The sequence below is a fragment of the Electrophorus electricus genome, chromosome 13, assembly GCF_041902795.1.
Source record: "Electrophorus electricus isolate QZ-2024a chromosome 13, ASM4190279v1, whole genome shotgun sequence".
Lineage (NCBI taxonomy): Eukaryota > Metazoa > Chordata > Actinopteri > Gymnotiformes > Gymnotidae > Electrophorus > Electrophorus electricus.
In genome coordinates this window covers 18,634,114-18,647,557 of record NC_137509.1, presented here as the reverse complement: position 1 = coordinate 18,647,557, position 13,444 = coordinate 18,634,114, and the positions used below count along the sequence as shown (strand labels likewise).

The 13,444-nt window shown below is 36.2% G+C and overlaps 12 pseudogenes; all 12 read right to left on the bottom strand.

Moving 5' to 3' along the window:
- Window positions 1-41: 41 nt before the first annotated feature.
- Window positions 42-160, bottom strand: LOC145645473 (5S ribosomal RNA; annotated as a pseudogene).
- A 1,105-nt stretch (window positions 161-1,265) lies between these two features.
- LOC145649757 (5S ribosomal RNA) lies at window positions 1,266-1,384 on the bottom strand (annotated as a pseudogene).
- A 1,105-nt stretch (window positions 1,385-2,489) lies between these two features.
- Window positions 2,490-2,608, bottom strand: LOC145647565 (5S ribosomal RNA; annotated as a pseudogene).
- A 1,544-nt stretch (window positions 2,609-4,152) lies between these two features.
- Window positions 4,153-4,271, bottom strand: LOC145647281 (5S ribosomal RNA; annotated as a pseudogene).
- Window positions 4,272-4,937: 666 nt separating this feature from the next.
- Window positions 4,938-5,056, bottom strand: LOC145647280 (5S ribosomal RNA; annotated as a pseudogene).
- A 666-nt stretch (window positions 5,057-5,722) lies between these two features.
- LOC145645462 (5S ribosomal RNA) lies at window positions 5,723-5,841 on the bottom strand (annotated as a pseudogene).
- Window positions 5,842-7,164: 1,323 nt separating this feature from the next.
- On the bottom strand, window positions 7,165-7,283 carry LOC145645451 (5S ribosomal RNA; annotated as a pseudogene).
- Window positions 7,284-8,827: 1,544 nt separating this feature from the next.
- Window positions 8,828-8,946, bottom strand: LOC145645440 (5S ribosomal RNA; annotated as a pseudogene).
- A 1,105-nt stretch (window positions 8,947-10,051) lies between these two features.
- LOC145645429 (5S ribosomal RNA) lies at window positions 10,052-10,170 on the bottom strand (annotated as a pseudogene).
- Window positions 10,171-11,275: 1,105 nt separating this feature from the next.
- Window positions 11,276-11,394, bottom strand: LOC145645417 (5S ribosomal RNA; annotated as a pseudogene).
- A 666-nt stretch (window positions 11,395-12,060) lies between these two features.
- LOC145645406 (5S ribosomal RNA) lies at window positions 12,061-12,179 on the bottom strand (annotated as a pseudogene).
- A 1,106-nt stretch (window positions 12,180-13,285) lies between these two features.
- On the bottom strand, window positions 13,286-13,404 carry LOC145645395 (5S ribosomal RNA; annotated as a pseudogene).
- Between the last annotated feature and the right edge of the window lie 40 nt (window positions 13,405-13,444).

Below are 13,444 nucleotides of genomic sequence, written 5' to 3'. Positions count from 1 at the left end.
GAGCATGTCAGCTTGAAAGTAAATTAAAGTGATGCAAGAAAAGCTTACAGCACCTGGTATTCCTAGGTAGGGTCCCACCTCAGTACTATTCAGGCCCAAACTTGCTTAGCTTCCAAGGTCAGATGAGATTGGGCGTTCTCAAGCTGGTGTGGCCGTAAGCCTTAAACACTTACTCAAATTGCCTAATCATAGCAAATATGATCAAAGACCAATCTGACAATTTTTTTTATTAATCCCTGCACTTGACATTCTAGAATGTTACCTTGAATGTAATTAAATGATGCAATAAAAGCTTACAATACGGAGCTGGTATACTGAGGCACTAATTATTCACTGCACTTCAAATTTGAACATGATAGATTGAACATAAATTAAAGGGATGCAAACAATCTTACAGCACCTGCTATTCCCTGGTACTAAAATATTTCTATTTAATCTGTACACTTCACATACAAGCTTGTCAGTTGCAGATTAAAGTAAAGTGATGCAACAAAAACTTACAGCATCTGCTATTCCCAGGTGCTAACAGATAGTTTTTTTAATTAATCACTGCATTTCACATCCTAGCATGTCATCTTGACAGTAAATTAAAGTGATGCAAGAGAAGCTTACAGCATCTCGTAGTCCAATGTGCTAACATATAGTTTTTTGATGAATCACTGCACTTCACATTCAGGCATGTGAGTTGGAGAGTAAATGAAAGTGATGCAAAAAAAACTTACAGCATCTGCTATTCCCAGGTGCTAACAGATAGTTTGAGTTAATTATTCACTGCACTTCAAATTTGAACATGATAGCTTGAACATAAATTAAAGGGATGCAATACAATCTTACAGCACCTGCTATTCCCTGGTACTAAAATATTTCTATTTAATCTGTACACTTCACATACAAGCTTGTCAGTTGCAGATTAAAGTAAAGTGATGCAACAAAAACTTACAGCATTTGCTATTCCCAGGTGCTAACAGATAGTTTTTTTAATTAATCACTGCACTTCACATCCTAGCATGTCATCTTGAAAGTAAATTAAAGTGATGCAAGAGAAGCTTACAGCATCTCGTAGTCCAAGGTGCTAACAGATAGATTTTTGAGGAATCACTGCACTTCACATTCAGGCATGTGAGTTGGAGAGTAAATGAAAGTGATGCAAAAAAAACTTACAGCATCTGCTATTCCCAGGTGCTAACAGATAGTTTTTTTTATTAATCACTGCACTTCACATTTGAGCATGTCAGCTTGAAAGTAAATTAAAGTGATGCAAGAAAAGCTTACAGCACCTGGTATTCCTAGGTAGGGTCCCACCTCAGTACTATTCAGGGCCAAACTTGCTTAGCTTCCAAGGTCAGATGAGATTGGGCGTTCTCAAGATGGTGTGGCCGTAAGCCTTAAACACTTACTCAAATTGCCTAATCATAGCAAATATGATCAAAGACCAATCTGACAATTTTTTTTATTAATCCCTGCACTTGACATTCTAGAATGTTATCTTGAATGTAATTAAATGATGCAATAAAAGCTTACAATACGGAGCTGGTATACGGAGGCACTAATTATTCACTGCACTTCAAATTTGAACATGATAGCTTGAACATAAATTAAAGGGATGCAAACAATCTTACAGCACCTGCTATTCCCTGGTACTAAAATATTTCTATTTAATCTGTACACTTCACATACAAGCTTGTCAGTTGCAGATTAAAGTAAAGTGATGCAACAAAAACTTACAGCATCTGCTATTCCCAGGTGCTAACAGATAGTTTTTTTAATTAATCACTGCATTTCACATCCTAGCATGTCATCTTGACAGTAAATTAAAGTGATGCAAGAGAAGCTTACAGCATCTCGTAGTCCAATGTGCTAACATATAGTTTTGTGATGAATCACTGCACTTCACATTCAGGCATGTGAGTTGGAGAGTAAATGAAAGTGATGCAAAAAAAACTTACAGCATCTGCTATTCCCAGGTGCTAACAGATAGTTTGAGTTAATTATTCACTGCACTTCAAATTTGAACATGATAGCTTGAACATAAATTAAAGGGATGCAATACAATCTTACAGCACCTGCTATTCCCTGGTACTAAAATATTTCTATTTAATCTGTACACTTCACATACAAGCTTGTCAGTTGCAGATTAAAGTAAAGTGATGCAACAAAAACTTACAGCATTTGCTATTCCCAGGTGCTAACAGATAGTTTTTTTAATTAATCACTGCACTTCACATCCTAGCATGTCATCTTGAAAGTAAATTAAAGTGATGCAAGAGAAGCTTACAGCATCTCGTAGTCCAAGGTGCTAACAGATAGATTTTTGAGGAATCACTGCACTTCACATTCAGGCATGTGAGTTGGAGAGTAAATGAAAGTGATGCAAAAAACACTTACAGCATCTGCTATTCCCAGGTGCTAACAGATAGTTTTTTTTATTAATCACTGCACTTCACATTTGAGCATGTCAGCTTGAAAGTAAATTAAAGTGATGCAAGAAAAGCTTACAGCACCTGGTATTCCTAGGTAGGGTCCCACCTCAGTACTATTCAGGCCCAAACTTGCTTAGCTTCCAAGGTCAGATGAGATTGGGCGTTCTCAAGATGGTGTGGCCGTAAGCCTTAAACACTTACTCAAATTGCCTAATCATAGCAAATATGATCAAAGACCAATCTGACAATTTTTTTTATTAATCCCTGCACTTGACATTCTAGAATGTTATCTTGAATGTAATTAAATGATGCAATAAAAGCTTACAATACGGAGCTGGTATACGGAGGCACTAATTATTCACTGCACTTCAAATTTGAACATGATAGCTTGAACATAAATTAAAGGGATGCAAACAATCTTACAGCACCTGCTATTCCCTGGTACTAAAATATTTCTATTTAATCTGTACACTTCACATACAAGCTTGTCAGTTGCAGATTAAAGTAAAGTGATGCAACAAAAACTTACAGCATCTGCTATTCCCAGGTGCTAACAGATAGTTTTTTTAATTAATCACTGCATTTCACATCCTAGCATGTCATCTTGACAGTAAATTAAAGTGATGCAAGAGAAGCTTACAGCATCTCGTAGTCCAATGTGCTAACATATAGTTTTTTGATGAATCACTGCACTTCACATTCAGGCATGTGAGTTGGAGAGTAAATGAAAGTGATGCAAAAAAAACTTACAGCATCTGCTATTCCCAGGTGCTAACAGATAGTTTGAGTTAATTATTCATTGCACTTCAAATTTGAACATGATAGCTTGAACATAAATTAAAGGGATGCAATACAATCTTACAGCACCTGCTATTCCCTGGTACTAAAATATTTCTATTTAATCTGTACACTTCACATACAAGCTTGTCAGTTGCAGATTAAAGTAAAGTGATGCAACAAAAACTTACAGCATCTGCTATTCCCAGGTGCTAACAGATAGTTTTTTTAATTAATCACTGCATTTCACATCCTAGCATGTCATCTTGACAGTAAATTAAAGTGATGCAAGAGAAGCTTACAGCATCTCGTAGTCCAATGTGCTAACATATAGTTTTTTGATGAATCACTGCACTTCACATTCAGGCATGTGAGTTGGAGAGTAAATGAAAGTGATGCAAAAAAAACTTACAGCATCTGCTATTCCCAGGTGCTAACAGATAGTTTGAGTTAATTATTCACTGCACTTCAAATTTGAACATGATAGCTTGAACATAAATTAAAGGGATGCAATACAATCTTACAGCACCTGCTATTCCCTGGTACTAAAATATTTCTATTTAATCTGTACACTTCACATACAAGCTTGTCAGTTGCAGATTAAAGTAAAGTGATGCAACAAAAACTTACAGCATTTGCTATTCCCAGGTGCTAACAGATAGTTTTTTTAATTAATCACTGCACTTCACATCCTAGCATGTCATCTTGAAAGTAAATTAAAGTGATGCAAGAGAAGCTTACAGCATCTCGTAGTCCAAGGTGCTAACAGATAGATTTTTGAGGAATCACTGCACTTCACATTCAGGCATGTGAGTTGGAGAGTAAATGAAAGTGATGCAAAAAAAACTTACAGCATCTGCTATTCCCAGGTGCTAACAGATAGTTTTTTTTATTAATCACTGCACTTCACATTTGAGCATGTCAGCTTGAAAGTAAATTAAAGTGATGCAAGAAAAGCTTACAGCACCTGGTATTCCTAGGTAGAGTCCCACCTCAGTACTATTCAGGCCCAAACTTGCTTAGCTTCCAAGGTCAGATGAGATTGGGCGTTCTCAAGCTGGTGTGGCCATAAGCCTTAAACACTTACTCAAATTTCCTAATCATAGCAAATATGATCAAAGACCAATCTGACAATTTTTTTTATTAATCCCTGCACTTGACATTCTAGAATGTTATCTTGAATGTAATTAAATGATGCAATAAAAGCTTACAATACGGAGCTGGTATACTGAGGCACTAATTATTCACTGCACTTCAAATTTGAACATGATAGATTGAACATAAATTAAAGGGATGCAAACAATCTTACAGCACCTGCTATTCCCTGGTACTAAAATATTTCTATTTAATCTGTACACTTCACATACAAGCTTGTCAGTTGCAGATTAAAGTAAAGTGATGCAACAAAAACTTACAGCATTTGCTATTCCCAGGTGCTAACAGATAGTTTTTTTAATTAATCACTGCACTTCACATCCTAGCATGTCATCTTGAAAGTAAATTAAAGTGATGCAAGAGAAGCTTACAGCATCTCGTAGTCCAAGGTGCTAACAGATAGATTTTTGAGGAATCACTGCACTTCACATTCAGGCATGTGAGTTGGAGAGTAAATGAAAGTGATGCAAAAAAAACTTACAGCATCTGCTATTCCCAGGTGCTAACAGATAGTTTTTTTTATTAATCACTGCACTTCACATTTGAGCATGTCAGCTTGAAAGTAAATTAAAGTGATGCAAGAAAAGCTTACAGCACCTGGTATTCCTAGGTAGAGTCCCACCTCAGTACTATTCAGGCCCAAACTTGCTTAGCTTCCAAGGTCAGATGAGATTGGGCGTTCTCAAGCTGGTGTGGCCATAAGCCTTAAACACTTACTCAAATTTCCTAATCATAGCAAATATGATCAAAGACCAATCTGACAATTTTTTTTATTAATCCCTGCACTTGACATTCTAGAATGTTATCTTGAATGTAATTAAATGATGCAATAAAAGCTTACAATACGGAGCTGGTATACTGAGGCACTAATTATTCACTGCACTTCAAATTTGAACATGATAGATTGAACATAAATTAAAGGGATGCAAACAATCTTACAGCACCTGCTATTCCCTGGTACTAAAATATTTCTATTTAATCTGTACACTTCACATACAAGCTTGTCAGTTGCAGATTAAAGTAAAGTGATGCAACAAAAACTTACAGCATTTGCTATTCCCAGGTGCTAACAGATAGTTTTTTTAATTAATCACTGCACTTCACATCCTAGCATGTCATCTTGAAAGTAAATTAAAGTGATGCAAGAGAAGCTTACAGCATCTCGTAGTCCAAGGTGCTAACAGATAGATTTTTGAGGAATCACTGCACTTCACATTCAGGCATGTGAGTTGGAGAGTAAATGAAAGTGATGCAAAAAAAACTTACAGCATCTGCTATTCCCAGGTGCTAACAGATAGTTTTTTTTATTAATCACTGCACTTCACATTTGAGCATGTCAGCTTGAAAGTAAATTAAAGTGATGCAAGAAAAGCTTACAGCACCTGGTATTCCTAGGTAGGGTCCCACCTCAGTACTATTCAGGCCCAAACTTGCTTAGCTTCCAAGGTCAGATGAGATTGGGCGTTCTCAAGCTGGTGTGGCCGTAAGCCTTAAACACTTACTCAAATTGCCTAATCATAGCAAATATGATCAAAGACCAATCTGACAATTTTTTTTATTAATCCCTGCACTTGACATTCTAGAATGTTACCTTGAATGTAATTAAATGATGCAATAAAAGCTTACAATACGGAGCTGGTATACTGAGGCACTAATTATTCACTGCACTTCAAATTTGAACATGATAGATTGAACATAAATTAAAGGGATGCAAACAATCTTACAGCACCTGCTATTCCCTGGTACTAAAATATTTCTATTTAATCTGTACACTTCACATACAAGCTTGTCAGTTGCAGATTAAAGTAAAGTGATGCAACAAAAACTTACAGCATCTGCTATTCCCAGGTGCTAACAGATAGTTTTTTTAATTAATCACTGCATTTCACATCCTAGCATGTCATCTTGACAGTAAATTAAAGTGATGCAAGAGAAGCTTACAGCATCTCGTAGTCCAATGTGCTAACATATAGTTTTTTGATGAATCACTGCACTTCACATTCAGGCATGTGAGTTGGAGAGTAAATGAAAGTGATGCAAAAAAAACTTACAGCATCTGCTATTCCCAGGTGCTAACAGATAGTTTGAGTTAATTATTCATTGCACTTCAAATTTGAACATGATAGCTTGAACATAAATTAAAGGGATGCAATACAATCTTACAGCACCTGCTATTCCCTGGTACTAAAATATTTCTATTTAATCTGTACACTTCACATACAAGCTTGTCAGTTGCAGATTAAAGTAAAGTGATGCAACAAAAACTTACAGCATCTGCTATTCCCAGGTGCTAACAGATAGTTTTTTTAATTAATCACTGCATTTCACATCCTAGCATGTCATCTTGACAGTAAATTAAAGTGATGCAAGAGAAGCTTACAGCATCTCGTAGTCCAATGTGCTAACATATAGTTTTTTGATGAATCACTGCACTTCACATTCAGGCATGTGAGTTGGAGAGTAAATGAAAGTGATGCAAAAAAAACTTACAGCATCTGCTATTCCCAGGTGCTAACAGATAGTTTGAGTTAATTATTCACTGCACTTCAAATTTGAACATGATAGCTTGAACATAAATTAAAGGGATGCAATACAATCTTACAGCACCTGCTATTCCCTGGTACTAAAATATTTCTATTTAATCTGTACACTTCACATACAAGCTTGTCAGTTGCAGATTAAAGTAAAGTGATGCAACAAAAACTTACAGCATTTGCTATTCCCAGGTGCTAACAGATAGTTTTTTTTATTAATCACTGCACTTCACATTTGAGCATGTCAGCTTGAAAGTAAATTAAAGTGATGCAAGAAAAGCTTACAGCACCTGGTATTCCTAGGTAGGGTCCCACCTCAGTACTATTCAGGCCCAAACTTGCTTAGCTTCCAAGGTCAGATGAGATTGGGCGTTCTCAAGCTGGTGTGGCCGTAAGCCTTAAACACTTACTCAAATTGCCTAATCATAGCAAATATGATCAAAGACCAATCTGACAATTTTTTTTATTAATCCCTGCACTTGACATTCTAGAATGTTATCTTGAATGTAATTAAATGATGCAATAAAAGCTTACAATACGGAGCTGGTATACTGAGGCACTAATTATTCACTGCACTTCAAATTTGAACATGATAGATTGAACATAAATTAAAGGGATGCAAACAATCTTACAGCACCTGCTATTCCCTGGTACTAAAATATTTCTATTTAATCTGTACACTTCACATACAAGCTTGTCAGTAGCAGATTAAAGTAAAGTGATGCAACAAAAACTTACAGCATCTGCTATTCCCAGGTGCTAACAGATAGTTTTTTTAATTAATCACTGCATTTCACATCCTAGCATGTCATCTTGACAGTAAATTAAAGTGATGCAAGAGAAGCTTACAGCATCTCGTAGTCCAATGTGCTAACATATAGTTTTTTGATGAATCACTGCACTTCACATTCAGGCATGTGAGTTGGAGAGTAAATGAAAGTGATGCAAAAAAAACTTACAGCATCTGCTATTCCCAGGTGCTAACAGATAGTTTGAGTTAATTATTCACTGCACTTCAAATTTGAACATGATAGCTTGAACATAAATTAAAGGGATGCAATACAATCTTACAGCACCTGCTATTCCCTGGTACTAAAATATTTCTATTTAATCTGTACACTTCACATACAAGCTTGTCAGTTGCAGATTAAAGTAAAGTGATGCAACAAAAACTTACAGCATTTGCTATTCCCAGGTGCTAACAGATAGTTTTTTTAATTAATCACTGCACTTCACATCCTAGCATGTCATCTTGAAAGTAAATTAAAGTGATGCAAGAGAAGCTTACAGCATCTCGTAGTCCAAGGTGCTAACAGATAGATTTTTGAGGAATCACTGCACTTCACATTCAGGCATGTGAGTTGGAGAGTAAATGAAAGTGATGCAAAAAAAACTTACAGCATCTGCTATTCCCAGGTGCTAACAGATAGTTTGAGTTAATTATTCACTGCACTTCAAATTTGAACATGATAGCTTGAACATAAATTAAAGGGATGCAATACAATCTTACAGCACCTGCTATTCCCTGGTACTAAAATATTTCTATTTAATCTGTACACTTCACATACAAGCTTGTCAGTTGCAGATTAAAGTAAAGTGATGCAACAAAAACTTACAGCATTTGCTATTCCCAGGTGCTAACAGATAGTTTTTTTAATTAATCACTGCACTTCACATCCTAGCATGTCATCTTGAAAGTAAATTAAAGTGATGCAAGAGAAGCTTACAGCATCTCGTAGTCCAAGGTGCTAACAGATAGATTTTTGAGGAATCACTGCACTTCACATTCAGGCATGTGAGTTGGAGAGTAAATGAAAGTGATGCAAAAAAAACTTACAGCATCTGCTATTCCCAGGTGCTAACAGATAGTTTTTTTTATTAATCACTGCACTTCACATTTGAGCATGTCAGCTTGAAAGTAAATTAAAGTGATGCAAGAAAAGCTTACAGCACCTGGTATTCCTAGGTAGGGTCCCACCTCAGTACTATTCAGGCCCAAACTTGCTTAGCTTCCAAGGTCAGATGAGATTGGGCGTTCTCAAGCTGGTGTGGCCGTAAGCCTTAAACACTTACTCAAATTGCCTAATCATAGCAAATATGATCAAAGACCAATCTGACAATTTTTTTTATTAATCCCTGCACTTGACATTCTAGAATGTTATCTTGAATGTAATTAAATGATGCAATAAAAGCTTACAATACGGAGCTGGTATACTGAGGCACTAATTATTCACTGCACTTCAAATTTGAACATGATAGATTGAACATAAATTAAAGGGATGCAAACAATCTTACAGCACCTGCTATTCCCTGGTACTAAAATATTTCTATTTAATCTGTACACTTCACATACAAGCTTGTCAGTTGCAGATTAAAGTAAAGTGATGCAACAAAAACTTACAGCATCTGCTATTCCCAGGTGCTAACAGATAGTTTTTTTAATTAATCACTGCATTTCACATCCTAGCATGTCATCTTGACAGTAAATTAAAGTGATGCAAGAGAAGCTTACAGCATCTCGTAGTCCAATGTGCTAACATATAGTTTTTTGATGAATCACTGCACTTCACATTCAGGCATGTGAGTTGGAGAGTAAATGAAAGTGATGCAAAAAAAACTTACAGCATCTGCTATTCCCAGGTGCTAACAGATAGTTTGAGTTAATTATTCACTGCACTTCAAATTTGAACATGATAGCTTGAACATAAATTAAAGGGATGCAATACAATCTTACAGCACCTGCTATTCCCTGGTACTAAAATATTTCTATTTAATCTGTACACTTCACATACAAGCTTGTCAGTTGCAGATTAAAGTAAAGTGATGCAACAAAAACTTACAGCATTTGCTATTCCCAGGTGCTAACAGATAGTTTTTTTAATTAATCACTGCACTTCACATCCTAGCATGTCATCTTGAAAGTAAATTAAAGTGATGCAAGAGAAGCTTACAGCATCTCGTAGTCCAAGGTGCTAACAGATAGATTTTTGAGGAATCACTGCACTTCACATTCAGGCATGTGAGTTGGAGAGTAAATGAAAGTGATGCAAAAAAAACTTACAGCATCTGCTATTCCCAGGTGCTAACAGATAGTTTTTTTTATTAATCACTGCACTTCACATTTGAGCATGTCAGCTTGAAAGTAAATTAAAGTGATGCAAGAAAAGCTTACAGCACCTGGTATTCCTAGGTAGGGTCCCACCTCAGTACTATTCAGGCCCAAACTTGCTTAGCTTCCAAGGTCAGATGAGATTGGGCGTTCTCAAGCTGGTGTGGCCGTAAGCCTTAAACACTTACTCAAATTGCCTAATCATAGCAAATATGATCAAAGACCAATCTGACAATTTTTTTTATTAATCCCTGCACTTGACATTCTAGAATGTTATCTTGAATGTAATTAAATGATGCAATAAAAGCTTACAATACGGAGCTGGTATACTGAGGCACTAATTATTCACTGCACTTCAAATTTGAACATGATAGATTGAACATAAATTAAAGGGATGCAAACAATCTTACAGCACCTGCTATTCCCTGGTACTAAAATATTTCTATTTAATCTGTACACTTCACATACAAGCTTGTCAGTAGCAGATTAAAGTAAAGTGATGCAACAAAAACTTACAGCATCTGCTATTCCCAGGTGCTAACAGATAGTTTTTTTAATTAATCACTGCATTTCACATCCTAGCATGTCATCTTGACAGTAAATTAAAGTGATGCAAGAGAAGCTTACAGCATCTCGTAGTCCAATGTGCTAACATATAGTTTTTTGATGAATCACTGCACTTCACATTCAGGCATGTGAGTTGGAGAGTAAATGAAAGTGATGCAAAAAAAACTTACAGCATCTGCTATTCCCAGGTGCTAACAGATAGTTTGAGTTAATTATTCACTGCACTTCAAATTTGAACATGATAGCTTGAACATAAATTAAAGGGATGCAATACAATCTTACAGCACCTGCTATTCCCTGGTACTAAAATATTTCTATTTAATCTGTACACTTCACATACAAGCTTGTCAGTTGCAGATTAAAGTAAAGTGATGCAACAAAAACTTACAGCATTTGCTATTCCCAGGTGCTAACAGATAGTTTTTTTAATTAATCACTGCACTTCACATCCTAGCATGTCATCTTGAAAGTAAATTAAAGTGATGCAAGAGAAGCTTACAGCATCTCGTAGTCCAAGGTGCTAACAGATAGATTTTTGAGGAATCACTGCACTTCACATTCAGGCATGTGAGTTGGAGAGTAAATGAAAGTGATGCAAAAAAAACTTACAGCATCTGCTATTCCCAGGTGCTAACAGATAGTTTTTTTTATTAATCACTGCACTTCACATTTGAGCATGTCAGCTTGAAAGTAAATTAAAGTGATGCAAGAAAAGCTTACAGCACCTGGTATTCCTAGGTAGGGTCCCACCTCAGTACTATTCAGGCCCAAACTTGCTTAGCTTCCAAGGTCAGATGAGATTGGGCGTTCTCAAGCTGGTGTGGCCGTAAGCCTTAAACACTTACTCAAATTGCCTAATCATAGCAAATATGATCAAAGACCAATCTGACAATTTTTTTTATTAATCCCTGCACTTGACATTCTAGAATGTTATCTTGAATGTAATTAAATGATGCAATAAAAGCTTACAATACGGAGCTGGTATACTGAGGCACTAATTATTCACTGCACTTCAAATTTGAACATGATAGATTGAACATAAATTAAAGGGATGCAAACAATCTTACAGCACCTGCTATTCCCTGGTACTAAAATATTTCTATTTAATCTGTACACTTCACATACAAGCTTGTCAGTTGCAGATTAAAGTAAAGTGATGCAACAAAAACTTACAGCATCTGCTATTCCCAGGTGCTAACAGATAGTTTTTTTAATTAATCACTGCATTTCACATCCTAGCATGTCATCTTGACAGTAAATTAAAGTAATGCAAGAGAAGCTTACAGCATCTCGTAGTCCAATGTGCTAACATATAGTTTTTTGATGAATCACTGCACTTCACATTCAGGCATGTGAGTTGGAGAGTAAATGAAAGTGATGCAAAAAAAACTTACAGCATCTGCTATTCCCAGGTGCTAACAGATAGTTTTTTTTATTAATCACTGCACTTCACATTTGAGCATGTCAGCTTGAAAGTAAATTAAAGTGATGCAAGAAAAGCTTACAGCACCTGGTATTCCTAGGTAGGGTCCCACCTCAGTACTATTCAGGCCCAAACTTGCTTAGCTTCCAAGGTCAGATGAGATTGGGCGTTCTCAAGCTGGTGTGGCCGTAAGCCTTAAACACTTACTCAAATTGCCTAATCATAGCAAATATGATCAAAGACCAATCTGACAATTTTTTTTATTAATCCCTGCACTTGACATTCTAGAATGTTATCTTGAATGTAATTAAATGATGCAATAAAAGCTTACAATACGGAGCTGGTATACTGAGGCACTAATTATTCACTGCACTTCAAATTTGAACATGATAGATTGAACATAAATTAAAGGGATGCAAACAATCTTACAGCACCTGCTATTCCCTGGTACTAAAATATTTCTATTTAATCTGTACACTTCACATACAAGCTTGTCAGTAGCAGATTAAAGTAAAGTGATGCAACAAAAACTTACAGCATCTGCTATTCCCAGGTGCTAACAGATAGTTTTTTTAATTAATCACTGCATTTCACATCCTAGCATGTCATCTTGACAGTAAATTAAAGTGATGCAAGAGAAGCTTACAGCATCTCGTAGTCCAATGTGCTAACATATAGTTTTTTGATGAATCACTGCACTTCACATTCAGGCATGTGAGTTGGAGAGTAAATGAAAGTGATGCAAAAAAAACTTACAGCATCTGCTATTCCCAGGTGCTAACAGATAGTTTGAGTTAATTATTCACTGCACTTCAAATTTGAACATGATAGCTTGAACATAAATTAAAGGGATGCAATACAATCTTACAGCACCTGCTATTCCCTGGTACTAAAATATTTCTATTTAATCTGTACACTTCACATACAAGCTTGTCAGTTGCAGATTAAAGTAAAGTGATGCAACAAAAACTTACAGCATTTGCTATTCCCAGGTGCTAACAGATAGTTTTTTTAATTAATCACTGCACTTCACATCCTAGCATGTCATCTTGAAAGTAAATTAAAGTGATGCAAGAGAAGCTTACAGCATCTCGTAGTCCAAGGTGCTAACAGATAGATTTTTGAGGAATCACTGCACTTCACATTCAGGCATGTGAGTTGGAGAGTAAATGAAAGTGATGCAAAAAAAAACTTACAGCATCTGCTATTCCCAGGTGCTAACAGATAGTTTTTTTTATTAATCACTGCACTTCACATTTGAGCATGTCAGCTTGAAAGTAAATTAAAGTGATGCAAGAAAAGCTTACAGCACCTGGTATTCCTAGGTAGGGTCCCACCTCAGTACTATTCAGGCCCAAACTTGCTTAGCTTCCAAGGTCAGATGAGATTGGGCGTTCTCAAGCTGGTGTGGCCGTAAGCCTTAAACACTTACTCAAATTGCCTAATCATAGCAAATATG